Source organism: Moschus berezovskii, chromosome Y, assembly GCF_049115385.1.
Source record: "Moschus berezovskii isolate FMDL1 chromosome Y, NW_MosBer_1.0, whole genome shotgun sequence".
Classification (NCBI taxonomy): domain Eukaryota; kingdom Metazoa; phylum Chordata; class Mammalia; order Artiodactyla; family Moschidae; genus Moschus; species Moschus berezovskii.
The window spans coordinates 65,960,203-65,976,274 of NC_142489.1; the positions used below are offsets into that span (position 1 = coordinate 65,960,203).

At 46.0% G+C, this 16,072-nt stretch overlaps 1 pseudogene; it reads left to right on the forward strand.

Annotated features, from left to right (window-relative positions):
- Positions 1 to 204: 204 nt before the first annotated feature.
- On the forward strand, positions 205 to 10,425 carry LOC148773147 (testis-specific Y-encoded protein 3-like; annotated as a pseudogene).
- The last annotated feature ends 5,647 nt before the right edge of the window (positions 10,426 to 16,072 follow it).

Genomic DNA, 16,072 nt, shown 5'->3' on the forward strand with positions numbered 1-16,072 from the left:
AGCCCCTTCCCGCTGCCATACTACGCGTGCGTGGTGGCTCACGGTTCTGCGCATGCGTGTCTCCCTTTCCCTGCTCATTGGCTGCGCACGAGTATCCTGTTGGTGGTACCTCTGAGTGCGGCTGCCCGGTGGGCGTGCTGTGCCGGCGTCTGCTGTGCTCTGGTGGCCACCTTCTTCACAGCTCTGGGCTCCGGCCAGAACACCATGGCGAGTGAGACGGGGCCAGAGGAAGGCGGCAGCACCCCCGGATCCTGGATCTTGGTTGTGAGTCCGGGTCTTCAGGAGGGAGGGGCCCTGGGGCCTGTCAGCCCAGTGCGGGCGGCAGAGGCCTTGCAGGCCCCAGGTGGTGCGCCAGGCGAGGAGGCCGCCCTCTTCTGGGTGGAGGCAGTGGAGGAAGGTGCGGTCCTGGAGGAGGGAGATCTGGCGGGAATCGGGCAGGAGTTGCAGCTGCTGGTGTTAGACGTCATGGAGGAGCAGGAGCAGGTGTCCTCGGAGGAGCAGGGCCAGAAACATCCACGGCCTGGAGGCCCGAGCGACCAGCCTGCACTGGAGGCGCTGGCGGCACTGCAGGTGGAGCTGGAGCCGGTGAATAAGAGAGCGCAAAGGGCGCACGCTCGCCTGAAACATAAGAACTGTCAGAGGCGAAAGCTGCATCTAGAACACAGAAGCGCCATCATCCAGGGAATCTGTGGCTTCTGGGTCGAAGTTGTATCCCTTGGTGTGGTGGTTGTGAATTTTTTTTTTTCTTTTTTTGTTTTCTTTAAACCTGGGATATTGCAGGAGCAATTTTACAGATCTGGCAGTTCTGGTAGAAAGTTGTTTTTTTTTTTTTGCATGATGGGTATTCGTTACCGTCCTGCATATCTGTTCCTGATATTAGATGTGATGTTCTTGCTGTCCTGACTAGCACAAATTGATATTTGGGCTTTACTTGCAGAGGTCCCAGTCAGAATCGTCATTAGCATTAGGGACTCCTCAGAGAAAAATCGTGTCTGGAATCCAGGTCTTCTCCAAAAAGTTGAGTGAATTTGGGGGTGGGTTTGGGATGTGTAAGTGCTCATATTGGTTGTAGCTAGGAATGCTTGTTTTCCAGAAGTAAGCTACCTTGAAGGAGGCTGAGATGGAGCTTAGGGCCTTCCTGTTAGGAACAGAAGCTCCTTTTGGTAGTGCACTCATAGGCACAGCCTTGGGCCTTGTTCCGCGTTCATACAGTCTGCATCCACGGAAATGTGGCGAGTTCAGTAGTAGCACGTTGAAGTCAGACAATGCCATTCTACTCTTTAGGCTAGCTTTGTTCTTCCAGCACATTTACCTTTAGCATCTAGAGGCTCCTTGGCCTAAAGCAGTTTATGAACCACCCCCAGATGTCAGTTATGATGAGCAACCAGGATGAAGAGATGCTTCACTACATGACCAACTTGGAGGTCAGGCAGGGGACCCCGCTAACTGTGGAGGGGAGATGACTGGGGAGGGGAGAGGGCATGGTTTATCCCTGAATACGGGAAAGGACAGCTCTTCTGTAAAGAGGTTTCATACCCACTCCCCCTACCCCCAACACTTTGTCCTGGCAGGTGGAGGAATTCAGGCATCCCACTCATCACTGCAAGATCACATTGTCCTTTCGGAGGAATAGGTATTTCCAGAATGAAGTGATTGTTAAGGAGTATCTCATTAACGTCCCTGGTAAGAGGCAGCTCCCTGGATTTGGGGAGTGGGGGCAGAAGAGTGTAGGTTGAGTGGGAAAGTGAGCTAGGTCTTTCTCCCATACTCCTTTTCCTGCAGGATACCGAGCGTCTCATTCCACTCCGATTCAGTGGTCCCAGGGGTTTGAACGTAAGGCATACAGCCTCAGGCACCACGACAGCAGCCGTTAACTTCTTCAATTGGTTCTTTGACCACAACTTCACAGGATCTGGCCGGATTGCTGAGGTGGGGTCCCACGTGGCCACTGGGCCGAAATTGGTGATTTATGTTGGAGTTCTTGGCGGTGCACGGGAAGGCTCAGTGTCTGGCCAGCCCTGTGCCGACCTTGCTCATTTCCCTGGCAGATCATCATAAAGGATCTGTGGCCCAATCCTTTGCAGTACTATGTGAGGAGGAAGGCTCCACCGCGAGAGGTAGCGGGAGGACGAGAGGTGAGGCGCCCAGTGGCTGAGCACTGGCATAAGGGTTGTCCAGGAACTTGGGTCGTTTATTTCACTTGCGGAGAAAGTGAGACTCTGTGGAATCCAGCGTGACACCGTGCACGGGGAAATCAGCAAGAGACAGCAAGTGTGGAGAACTGTAGTGAAAGACAGGTTCTAACTAGAGAAGCCTGAGGTAGATGAAGTGGCCTGGTCAGGCCAAAGTCACTCCAATTTATATCTGAGTCAGCTGCACACATCTCTGAACTGTCATTCCTTGGCCAACAAGTCCAGCCTCAGGCTTCTCTTAAATTGGGGTCCACCTACTATTCCTCATGAAGTCCCCTTTCCACCAGGTCTGTGAGTCTCCTTTGTACAAGGCTGTTCCCCCACTGACCCATCACTTGATTCCATTTTGGTCATCACGCTTTTTTTTTTTCCGTTGCATCTTTTTCACCTGCCACCCTCACTATGAGAAACTGACCACTGTGAAGGATTATGGAGAATAGTTTTTTATTTATTTTAACTGGAGCATAATTACTTTATAATGCGGTGACCGGTTTGGCCGTACATTGGCCAACATGAATTACCCAGAAGTATACACGTGTCCCCCGAATGGTGAACCCACCACTCACCGCCCTCCCCTCCCTGTCTTTCTGGGTTGTCCCACAACATGACTTTAGTTGCCTTGCTTCACGCATCAAACTCACACTGGTCATCTATTGTTCAAAAGGTAATGTACATGTCTCAGGGCTGTTTTCTCACATTAACCCACCCTCCCCTTCTCCCACTGAGTCCCATGTCTGTTCTTTATATGTCTGTGTCTTATTTGCTGCCCTGCGTGTTGCATGTTCAGTATCACCTACATGGTGCTCAACTCCAGATATTTGTGTTAACATACAGTGTTTGTTTTTCTCTTTCTGACCCACTTCACTCCCTGTAATAGGCTCCACGTGCATTGCATCTCACTAGAACTGACTTTGATGCATTCCTTTTTAGAGCTGAGTCACAACACCATTGTGTATCGGTACCCCAACTTCCCTATCCCTTCATCTGCCGATGGGACATATAGGTTGCTTCCATGTCCTAGGTATTGTAATAGTTCTACGGGGAAGACTGGGGTACATGTCTTTTAGTATGTGCTTAGAGGACATGTAAAAATTCACAGACTCTGTCTCCTGGGAACTGACTTGAAAAAGTTGTGTTTAGTGTTCTCAGAGAGGGTAGGTTTTCATATCTGTGTCTCTGTCTTTTTTGAAAGGAACCACCCCTGCTCGACTTTGAGACGTTTATGAGGCAGTGTCCCCCTTTCCCTAAAATAGAAAACCTAAGAAGCTGCTTCATGTGAAGATCAATGGCCATCAGAGTTCTCTTGGACGGGAAAGTAGTGAAGAGTGGTCTGGTGGTGAAACGGATCGAGAGGGAGACACAAGTAAACCTGAAATAATGCCGAAGGACAAATAAAAAGCGTCAACTGTATGCTTCTGTGTATTGTTTGGGGAGGGCCTCAGGACAAAAACTTCAGCTGCATGTAGAATTCTCAGTTTACCGTGTGGGAAGTACCAGTCCATGGAGAGTTGTAGAGGTGGTTAAGTCGTATGTGGGGGTTGTGTCAGGAGACACAGTTCTTCCTGTGGGGTGGAGCTTGGGGAGGATGGAGAAAGAAGATGAGGGGCCCATTAACTGTGGGTCTGGCAGTTTTACAAGGGAAATGTGGATGTCCACGCACAGGGTCTGGTGAACAAGGGCCAGAGAGTGAAAAGCTGGAATGCAATTTTGTTGGAAGGTGGTGCCCCAGGTATCTTCTCTGTTGCACAGCATCAGACATTTTAAGAGTACAGAACAAGGAAAAAGCCTTAACATTCCACTCACTATGAAGCAAGAAGGCATTGCAAAGAACTTACAGACAAGAAAAGTTTAGGACAGGGTCCCCCAGTGCCTAATATTTCCTGCCAGTGCTTCAGTACCAGGGGTGGCTTTAGCTCTAACTTGTGCTGGAGTGAAGAGTGCAGAGATAGTCACAGGTCGGTGAGTAAAAGTGAACTGTGGATGGTTGACTTGCTGGTCAGTCTCTGGAAACTTGCCATGACTTGTGTCCCAGTCTCTTCAGGGCTTTCACTTAGGCCCTAGGGTCTAGGTGCTATTAGATTTGACTGCACACTAGGATGTGTTGTGTAAGGTTTTCTTCCACTGAATATCAATGTGTGTGAGACTTGGCGGGTTTCTGATGAATTCATGAGCATTCTCTCTCAGTCACCCTGAGCTGCATTTGCTTCCTGTTCCCTGGATGTGTTCATGTTTTCCTCTGTTTAGAATGAACAGCGGGCGTCTCCATTGTGTCTGCCCATGAATGTGAGTTGATGTTCCTTCCTGCGGGTCTGCCTTTGCCTCCTTCTTCTTTCATGATGCACCCATGCTTGTGCTGTTACGCACAGCTCTGCTGCCATAGCTCTCTGAGTTCTTACACTGCCCTGTTCAACACTCCTGCATTGTGTTGCTCGTATGCCCTCTTTTTTTTTATTTTTTTAATTTGTGTATCTTGTTAGATTGCATGTGAATTTGACCCTTTCTTTCACTCCTGGATCAAATGCTTCCAGCATCTTGAATTGTGACTTTTTTAAAGAGTTCTGTGATATCTGTGCTCAACAAGAAATGCGTTATCGCAGGAATAGTTAACAGTGACCCACATTTGGAAACAAGAATGCCTACACACTTAGAGTTATGCCCAATGGGCAAGAATATCACTCGCTGAAGTGAGAGTATTAGTTAGGATCACAGAGGGCAAAAATGTTGCAGGAATGCTTCTGTCAGGAAAGATTTAGGTTTGACTGGTTAAGTGTTCTAAAAAACACTAGTGCAGGATTGAAATACGTTGACTTTTACCCCCATCCATGTATTCTTGCGTTGACCATTACAGTTATGATGAAACTGACATTACCCATGCAGAATTTCTTCATGACTTAAAGTGAATTATCACCCAGGTGATAAGAATTGGGGCTTGCCTTTCTGTAAAGAGAAAGTTGTTAAAGAATTGTTGTCCTCAGTGACCCAGGGAAAAGGGGTGCATGATCAATTTCCAGTTCAAAACCCGTTGCTATTTCTGTGTTGTTTCTGGAAGTAAAGCACAGGGAATGGAATCACGCCAACCTGATTGGCACTGTGAGCCGGTCCAAGGCGATAGGATTAGGGAACGCAGGCACACGTCACTCAACTGTCCACAGTGAGGACTTCCAACCCTGCCAGCCTCTTTGCATGTCAGTCCCCCTCATAAGCAAATCCCATTCACCTTCCAGGATATATCGTGGAAGTAGACGAGGACACTGACTTGATCAACTAGCGAGTGAAGCAGATAACAGGAACTAAAAAAGAGGGGTGCTTACCAAAGTCCATTATACTGCACAAGTAAGCCAAGAGTCGCGCATGTGTGCAAGTTTCTTTTCAGACTTAGGAGTGTGTGTGTATGTGTGCGTGCACACGCATGTGCGCTGGCAAAAATGGGTGTGTGAGCTCTCTGAACTGGCCTGGCTGGGGGATGGAAGAATGGACACTGGAAACGTGAAAGAGCTTGTGTAAGGTACAAAGACCTTGGGGCATCAGAAGCACTGACGTGATGGAAGAAAGCCCAGGGATCTCTCCGACAGAGCAAGATGTAAGTGTAAACGTGGATCCCTGAGCAGAAAGGAGAGACAGGAAAAAAGCACCCGGGGGCAGTCAGGGAGGATGTGAAGGGGCAGAGAACGAGAGTGGGCCAGATTCCCAGGCACAGAAGAGGGGCTACGCACAGCCCCTAGGACACCCGGCTACAGAGGGTTTTCTGTCCTCAAGTGCAGGAGCATTCTTTCCCTGACATGACCAGCCACGTGAACCCAGCTTGCCCTCTTCTGTAAGGCTTGCGAGACGGATGGCACTGTAGCATCAGCAGCTGCTACGTGCATAGTTTGCCAGTTTGAAACATCACTCCATAAAAGGGTGTCTTAGGTTGATCCTCTCACCCCCTCCCAGTCCCACAGGCCTGGGCTGATGGGGTTAGCTGGCGTGTGTTCTCTCACCTGGAGGCTGGATGAGAACAGAACTAGTTTGAAAGGACCTCTGTACAATGAATGTTCAGACTTCAATTCCTCTGGCACTGGTGAGTCATGGCTCTTAGCAGGACACTGTCCTTAGCATCTCTGTATTAAGAGATGCTTCATCTCTAAATCTCTCTACAGAGAGAATTCCATGTTTGTGTCACATTTTGACATGTGGGCAAAAGTGTTCTACGTGCAGCACGGAACTCGGTATTTCACATATGAATCCATGCGTGAAGTTTTCATGAATGACATATGCAATTCTCTACATTTCACCTGTGAAAATCTCACCACAAACGTTCCAAAATGAAAATGGAATTCTCTACATTTTATATGAAAATATACGCACATACTATTTTCCTACGTGAAATTTGGAATTCTGCGTATTTCACATACGAAAAACTGGGTGCTGAGTTTTCCACATGAAATCTGGAGTTTTGTCTATTTCACTTATGAACATCAGGCCACTGATTTTAATACACAAAATGTGGAATTTTGATGATTTCATATATGCAATTCGGGGCACTGATTTTCCTCTGTTGAGGACGGATTTCTCTGTATTTCACATAAGAAAATCTTGGCAGAGACTTACTCCATGAGATACTGAACTTTTTATATTTCATTTAGGAAACTCTGAGCCATGATTTTCCTACATGAAATACGGATTTCTCCGCTTTGGCATTTGAAACTCTAGCCACAGAGCTTTTTCCCATGAAATATGAAATTCTTGTATTGCACACTGAATTGGGAATAAACAGGGTAACATGAAATATGGAATTTTTCATATTTCTCATTTGAAAATCTGTGTGCTGACTTTCCTTCACGAAGTACAGAATGCCGTATATTTAACAATTGAAAGACTTGGCATCAATTTTCCTACAAGAAATATGGAATTTTCTATTTCCTACATAAAGTGATTTTCATGCTAGAGGTGTGAAAGTCTCTATACTGCACCCAAGAAAATTTGTTAGAAGAAAAGTTGTTAATTCTTGGGTGGGAGCAGGACTCATGGACACCCTGCCCTGGCATGCCCTCCACCTCTTGGCAGAATATCCAGCCATCGCCCCAGAAACTCAGTCCTCTGAGTTTCAAGTCAGTGTTTTTCAAGAATAAATAGTCGAGCCTTTCTGCACTCCCCAGGGAGGGGCTACAGGTGGCTACTGATCCCAGAGCTGATTCCTTCATCTCCCAGAGGCTCTGGGATAAACCCGCCCACCCCTGCTCTGTGTAGCACAGTCTCCCCTTTGTGCCGTCCCTGCAATACCAAGGGAACTTGCCCAGCGGGTCCGATGTGGTAGATCAGGAAGTCCTACAGGTGCGTGGGGAGGTCGTGCCTGATCTCTCCTTCTCCAGAGATCCAGACGAGTTTGAAAATGAAGAACAAGTCACTTTCGAAAAGGAGGAATGTTACGGTGAATCGATGCTCCAGCACCCAAGTTCACTGCCACTCAACCAAGGTCACAGCCTGGTCTAAAGGCACACAGATGCCCTCTGTGCCTGCGCAGCGCCTCCCTCCCGGAGACTTCAGTGCTCAGACCGCTGGATAGGAAGTGGTCTGAGGCTGCTCTTCCACAGATACTTAAAGGTAAGCGGAAAAGTGGTTGATAGAAATTAAAGTGAAAACGTCATCTAGCAAGATGAGAACCTTGACAGGAGAGAGGAAGGAGCATGTGGCAAACAGCTTCGGTTCTTGGGGCATACGATTCTCCTTAGTAAAAACATTTGCATTGCAAAACTTATGAACATTCCCTCTTATAATTTGTCTTCCCAGGGACATGGTCATTGTATTGTAATCTGTCAAAATCCACTGAGTTTCATTAGAAATATGAATTTTTGCAACATATGCAAAAGAATTCTAGCCTAATGAGGCTAGAAATAGGCTAGTCATAACAGTGGTTTGAAATACTACTTCAAGATATAAAACTTAAATTTCAGGACAAAGTGTTCTATTATTTTTTTATAAAGCATCTTGAAATATCCAAAATATCTTCCCTTACTGTGTTGATTGAAAAAAAAAAAAAAAACACTCCTCTAAAATTTCGGTTACTTGATAAAATAATGAGTTAAATATGAAGAAAAAAAAAAAACCCAGAGTAAGAGGCCTTGCATACAGCAAGCTATGTAATCATTTCCGTTTGACATTAGTCATAGTGGTGGTCGCTCAAATAAGAAATACCTTGTATTTATCCAAACACCCAATAAAGCAAAATTCTCAGGTGGAAAAAAAATAAAAACATGGGTTCTGGAAAAGAGGAGCCCTGATGAGATAAAGCTGCATTGCCCCATTCTGGTCAGGTTAAGAATATGCTCAAACAGTGACCAGCACAGTGAGTAATCCTTACTAAATGGCTCTCTGTCCTTTTGATTAGATGCTGTCTGCTCCCTTTCACTAGTTGGGGGTATTTTATTTCTCTTTAGCCCCGATCACCACCACAAGGGAGGGGCTGAGGAAAAAGCGACAGCAACATCTCTGAGTAATAAACCCGCTGGCATCTCTCATGGGAAAGAAGAAGGATTCCATAATTTCACTTTCCAGTACTCAGGGCGAGATGGTCCCAGCATATGCAGGTCTTCCTGGCCAGCATCCACTGCATCAGATCCCCTGGGAGGCTCCCTTGTGGTGCAGGGGTGGTGGGGAGGAGAGTCTGTGCACACAGAACAGCAATGGGCAGGTTAACCTAAGTGCCTCTGGGAGACACAGGTGGTCAGCTCTGGGAACAGAGTCATGCAAGCAGGTTATTAGAAGAGCCACATCTTATTCTGCACCCAGAAAACATTTTTTTAGTAACCTTCTCAAGATCTCAGAAGTTAGGATGTTAAATACCATGATATCAAGCTAGTGGGCGAACAAGTTAATTGCACACAATCTGTATGTTTATTGTGTTTATTCATTTTCTTGGTCATGCTGCACACCTTAGGGGATCTTAATTTCCCAGCCAAGAGACTGAACCCACACCCTCAGCAGCGGAAGCACGGACTCCTAGCCACCACTGGACTAACAGGGAATTCCTCATCTTCTTAAATCTGAGTCATTTGGTAAAGAACAGAGCAGAGACTGTGATCACCCCATTCCCACCACCTCCAACTCACCACTTGCTGATATTACGACTTACTTGCTTCCAATCTTGTACACACTCACAAATGTCTCTGACAAATGACCCAGGTGAAGGTGTGTGTCTGTGTGTGTGGGTGTGGGTGTGTGGGGTTGTGTGTGTTTATGGGCACATTGGCAAGAGCTTGAAGAAATCTGATGAAGAGCTTCTGTCAGCTGGTTGGTGTCTCTGTGATTGTCCATCCAACCTCCTCTGGAGGGAATGCCAGAATTTGCAGCTGAGCCCTTTCAGATTAAGTCACCCCAGTCAGTTTCCTTCTGGGCTGCCTGCCCCAGTGGTGACATTTGCTTTCGGATTTGAGGCATCACTCAAGGCATCTCTGTGGATCCTGCAGGGATTTTGTTGTCCCCAGTTTGATATTCAAGCTGAGCACAGGAGAGAATGACCCAGTGCTTCCCATTTCCAAATTCTCTCTTCTCTGTCGCAGCCCTGGTGTTAAACTGGGGATACCGAAGGTACAGTTCCAAGTGTTGTTTCATTCCTAGTGCATCATATCTCTACCCTTAAACTCATCGCAGAAAATCCAGAAACAACAAAATAATAGAAAAAGAAGAAATGTCAGCCAAACCCACCCATTGAGAGGCCCTGGTACCATGCTGAGCTGCTCCCCACCCAGGCTTTTCCTCTCTGAAAAGACCTTCACTTTTGAAGTTTTGGGTCTACATATTTCCTTGTGATGTCGAGTGATTTTGCAGAGCTATACCAGGGGCTTCCCCGGGGCTTCCCCAGTGGCTCAGAGGTTAAAGCGTCTGCCTCCATTGCGGTAGACCCGGGTTCAATCCCTGGGTCGGGAAGATCCCCTGGCGAAGGAAACGGTAACCCACTCCAGTATTCTTGCCTGGAGAATCCCATGGACAGAGAAGCCTGGTAGGCTACAGTCCACGGGGTTGCATAGAGTCGGACACGACTGAGCGACGGAATGGAACGGATACCAGGCTTCTGGTGGAGGGAGAGAAAATGGTGTTCCAGGAAAGCTGGGGTTTTCATTCTCATGCTCCAGCTGCGATCAATGACAAATTCCCCACTATTCCCCCTTCAGGTTCCCAGCTGCCGCTCATGTCATTAACTTCCCATGACACTCTGACGTGTTCCCAGGGCATGCTTCACGCTGATGGAGGGTGATATATGCAAAGTACTCTGTACATATGCAATCGACTCGGCCTGATTAGTAGTAGTAGTAGTAGTAGTATTTATTCTTTTGCTTCAGTACTGTGAACAGACTTTCTCTCGTTGGGGCAAGCAGGGGCTACTTGCCAAGTAGCAAAAGTACCAAAAGCCCACGGTATTTTCTTCCAGAATCTTCTCTTGGGATGAACCAAAGGCAACCACTTTTTGGAATTGCCTTCCAGCTTCAAAGTCCAAAGTGGGAAGCAGAGAGGCTTCCCTTGGCTTGGCCACTCACTGCATGCAGGGAACAGGATGACTGCCCCTCAAAAATCTAGACATGTTCTTTGATACCAGAAGCAAGAGGATGGAGCCTGACTGGGCACGAGCACAGGAAGCCACCGTTGATCAGGAAGTGAATGAAAGCCCTGATCCTGCTACCCCCAGAATGCAGATTCAGCACCATCACGCATTCAGAGACATAGTGAAACACAGCCCTAAGCCCACCCATGGTCTCCTGGTGAAAAGAGCCCTCCTCCCCACAGTAAGAAAGTCTCTTCTCCATCCCGCAGCCATCTTCCTCCTCCCCAGCACCTACAACTTCTCCCCTATGGCTTCCACAGTTCCGCCCCAGGAGCCAGCCTGTGCCATGATTTCGGTGTGCACAGCGGCTGTGGACTGGATGAGCAAGCTGGCCCTCCGCTACCACTGGGTGAATGGGATCACAACACCTACAAGAACAATGTTGGCAGTGAGTGGGCCGGGGAGAGGGCCACCCATGGTGGTTGAAGGGTCTGCCTGCCTGGACTCCAGGCGCACCCTGGACCAAGGGAAAGTCATCAAGAATGGATGCTGTCACTCATATCCCAGTGGCTCGGTGCCAGGTTCCAAGAGGCTTACAAATCCTAGCTCACTCAGTGCCGCCCTCATTGACACCCTCTGGGAGAGGATCTCATCATCTCCACTTTGGTTCTGGGGAAGCTGAGGGACAGATGACTTGTCTTGCCCATCCACGATTTATGCCTCCAACCCCACCGAGGTGTTCCACATGTGGTCCAGCATCAGGGTCACCTGCAGGCTCTTTAGAAATGCAGAGTCTCTGGTCCCCACCTCAGACCTGTCAGATCCACAGCTCTGGGGTGGGCCTGGCCCTCTGCATCTTAACTGGCCCTCCAGGTGATTCTGATGCTTGTTGAACATTTGAGGACCACAGGCTTCAGCCCTGACTACTCCGACTGTGTTCCCTGGTACAGCCACATGAACATCACCTGGGAGCTTGTTAGAAATGGGACTCCAGGCCCCTGCCAAGGCAATGGAGTCAGGTCTGTGTCTTTAACAAGATTCCCAGGTGATTTCTGAAAACACTGGCCCACAAGCTTGGCTCGTATTGGAGTCCCCTGAGGATCTGCTCTTTGTGGCTTAGCTGCTGCTTGGCATTGGGACTTACTGAGTTCCCTGGGTGATTCTACTGTGCAGCCAAATCATGAAAGCCACCAGCTTCATTGTCAGGACAGCATTGGTTTATCACACTGAGCAAGAAACCTGGAAGGTGCTGGAGGCTGGGTTGATTCACCAATGGTCAGGCCCTTGATCACTATTTCTGGAATTCTCTAGGCCTTTGCCTCTTTTCAGGTGAGGCTGCTTCTATCCCACGAGGCACGTGGGGATGTTTCTGATTATCACTATGTCTCTTAACAGCTACTGGCTGGTAAAGGAATAACCATTTCTTTTCATGGTGCCTCAAATCACTCCTAGGAATCGCTGTTCACCTCTTAGCATTCAAGACCACCTCCCTAAACTCCGAAACAACATTATGGGATCCAGACTCGGTTCAGAAGATCTGTGACTAAATGTAGAAGACTGAGCCTCATATAGGACACCCATGTTCTGCTTCTGGGGATTCTAGGCCCACATCCGCGGTCTACAGGGCTACTGTTAAGAACCAGAACTTGTGTTAGGGAACCAGTTTATTTCCAAACATCTCAAGGAACACGTCAGGGATCTCAGACCCTCAGTGGCCAGGTGAGAAGATTCCAGAAGCAATTTACGATTTTCCAGATCCACTTCAGAGAAGCATAAACCCACTTCAGGGGAATCAAACACCTCTCCAGTAACCTCCAAGTTACCTCGTGGTACACTGGACAGTCTACTGGTTCTAGAATCCTATATAACTTCTGACGATATCATCCCGATTTAGGAACCCTGTGCTTTGTGCTCTGTTTCTCAGTTGTGTTTGACTCTTTTTGATACCATGAACTGTAGCCCATCAGGCTTCTCTGTCCTTGGAATTTCCCAGAGAAGAATATTTGGGTGGGTTTTCACTTCCTGCTTCAAGGGGATCTTCCCAACCCAAGAATCAAACCTGTATCCCATGTCTCCTTTATTGCAAGCAAAGTCTTTACCTGTGAAGCCATGGGTGGAGCCCTTTAACTCTGAACTGACTTTCGTTGAAACCCACTTCAGTTCAGCCCTACATGCTTAGTTGCTCAGTTGTGTCTGACTCTTCACGACCCCATGGACTGTAGTCCACCAGACTTCTCTGTCCATAGAGATTCTCCAGGCAAGAATACTGCAGTGTGTTGCCATGCCCTCTTCCAGGGGATCTTACCAACACAGGAATCAAACTCGGTCTCCCACATTACAGGTGGATTCTTTACAATCTGAGCCTCCAGGAAAGACAAAGAGTGGGTATCCTATCTCTTCTCCAAGGGATTTTCCCAACCCAGGAATTGAGCCAGGGCTTCCTGCATTGCAAGTGAATTCTTTACCGGCTGAGCTACTAGGGCAACCCTATTTAAGAAACCATGAGCCCACTGCAATGAACCCAGATTCAACCCGAGATTCCTAGACTCACTTTAGGAAGATGTGAATCATCATCATATTATCGTCTTCAAAATAGTAGCTGTATCATCGGTTGAGCATGTTTTGGACTAATAACTGTTGATGAAAAGTCTTCTTAGGAATGAAATTAAAAGGACAATTACTTAAGGTCAAAAAGTAATATATAACCAACAACTGAGCTTAAAGTGAAACTTATACATGGTTGTCATAAATATGACTCATTAGGAATTACCTAGGGTTCATTAAAATGGTTGTCCAAAGGATTCATATTTTAGAGTTCATATGACCTGTTGTGATGGAAGTAGTATACCATCCATTTTGGAAGATGAAAGTTCCCAGGTTTTTGACTGCATGACAATCAGAAGTTCCAAGTAAAGTTTGCATTATAGTTAGGACCATCTCAGTATACTATATTCACACAACAAGACAAGGAACATGTGGTTTTGTGGCAGAGTGAGCTCCGGGAGTTGGTGATGGACAGGGAGGCCTGGCGTGCTGTGATTCATGGGGTCACAAAGAGTCGGACACGACTGAGCGACTGAACTGAACTCAACTGAGTATAACTGAAAACAGTAAGATGCCTGAAAAACCTTTTGGTTATGTTACAATGGAAGTATACATTACTCATTCTGAAAATCACTGAGGTTCATGGAGGTTCCTTTTGATATCCAGAGAGGAATTTAAAGCTAGCCCATACTAAGTTTCAAGACAAATGATGCCCTTTATTCAGTATAGGAATTTCAAGAAACTGCAGTTTTGCAAAGGAAAGTGAATAGAAAAATCAAATGAAGGAGTCAGGTACATTTGGACAATTCCTCTGTCCTTGGAGGGACAGAGGAATTCTTACAGGGGAAATGGTTCATGTGTAGAGGAAGACAAAGAGGTAACATACCAAGAGGGAATGAAAGAGAGGAAGAGGGATAAATTTAGAGACTGGGACTGACATATAAACACTATTCTCTCTCTCTCTCTCTCTCTCTATACATATATATATATATATATATAACTCATAAGGACTTACTAGTATCTGTTACAAGGAACTCTGTTCAGTACTCTGTCATGGCTTATATGGGAAAATGATCTAATGAAGAGCAGATAGGTGTATATGTGTAACTGATTCACATTGCTGTACACCTGAAGTTAACATAACATGTTATGCTATGTTAACATATCAAATATGCTTCGATAAAAATAAGTTTTTAAACAGCTAATATAACGTAAGGCTTGCAGTAGAGAGCTACTGTTGTAATGGTGAAAGTTTTAAGGACAGCAGAAGTGATGGTGGAGTGGATAGAGATGAAAATTCAGCAAAGAAAGACCAAATAAATGGCAAGGACAGAAAGACAAGGAATTTCTCAGACTGGGGGTCTTGTTCTGATATCTTAGGTAGAAGCTGACCATCTCTCCTGATGTCGTCTGCTCAGGCCCAAGTTCCTGGGAAATAGGAACAGCCTATAAAGAACTATCTATCTCATAGTCCTGTCTGCCCTTGGGCACTGAAGAGAGTACCTCAGTTTAACTCCCCAAGTAGGGTGAAGGAGTTGTATTCAAGAGTAATATGTATACCCTTTCAATTGAGAGATGCAAATCCTGGGTTAGAACCCTTAGCTTTTCTCAGCATTTCTAGGAGGATAAAGATTTGTATTTGCTGTTGATGAATGAAAATTTGAACACACTTGATGTTTAATGATATTTAGAAATTATTATTAATATACTCGTATGTCTGTTTTCTAGTAATGTGATGGCCTACTCTTTCTTGTCCATTGTCCACTGGAAGAGGACAAAGGATGTCAAAACTCATTTGTGTCATAGAACTCAAAAGTGGAAAAACAAACTGAGACATTGGTAAGAAGTTTATTTAAAAAGAGAATTAAATAGAAGAACATTTCCATCTCAGAATCTGCAAATATTTTAAAATAAAAAAGAATTCTTAAAGTAAGTTTTTTTTTTTTTTTTAAGACTATGGAATGAGCATAATCATTCCATAATGATTATGGAATGATTTTCCTAGCCTAGGAGAAACTAGGCAGAAACTTATGGGGGCACAAGCAAATGGGTGAGCAGGAAGTAAAATATCATCTTTCTAAGAGAAAATTTCTCTTTCTGCCAACTTATTCTCAGTATAAGCTGTTAGGAAATATGTTCTACCTTAGTATGTTACTGCTTACTACAAGTTGAGAACAGGTCAAAATTTAGGGCATTCCCATCCCTTTTAGAATTTTCCAGAGTTTGTTGTGGTCCATACTGTTGAAGGCTTTGGCATAGTCAATAAAGCAGAACTAGGTGTTTTTCTGGAACTCTCTTGTTTTTTCTATGATTTTGGTAATTTGACCTCCTGTTCTACTGCCTTTTCTAAATCCAGCTTGGACATCTGGAAATGCATGGTTCATGTACTGTTGAAGCCTGGCTTGAAGAATTTTGAGCATTACTTTACTAGTGTACCTTTCTTTGGATTGGAATGAAAACCGGACCTCTTTCAATCCTGTGGCCAATGCTGAGTTTTCAAAATTTGCTGCAATATGTGTGATTCACAGGAAAACAGCAATAACAAAATGAAACAGCTAGCGTCACAAATATCCATTCATCCAAGAGTGGTAGAAGGAAGGAAGGGGACGAGGGAGTGGGGAATGACACAGGGAGAAAGAGGATTCAGATCAGTGCCTGCCCAGGGCTGGCAAATGCTAGAAAAGAGTTGAGAAAAATCAGTGGTCCTTCCAGACCCTCAAGTGTTTAAGGTCCATGCTGGTGTCAGGAAGATTCTGCCTAACACAGAAATCTGGATTCCTCACATTTCTCAGAGAGAATGGAACATGGCTAGAGCCCT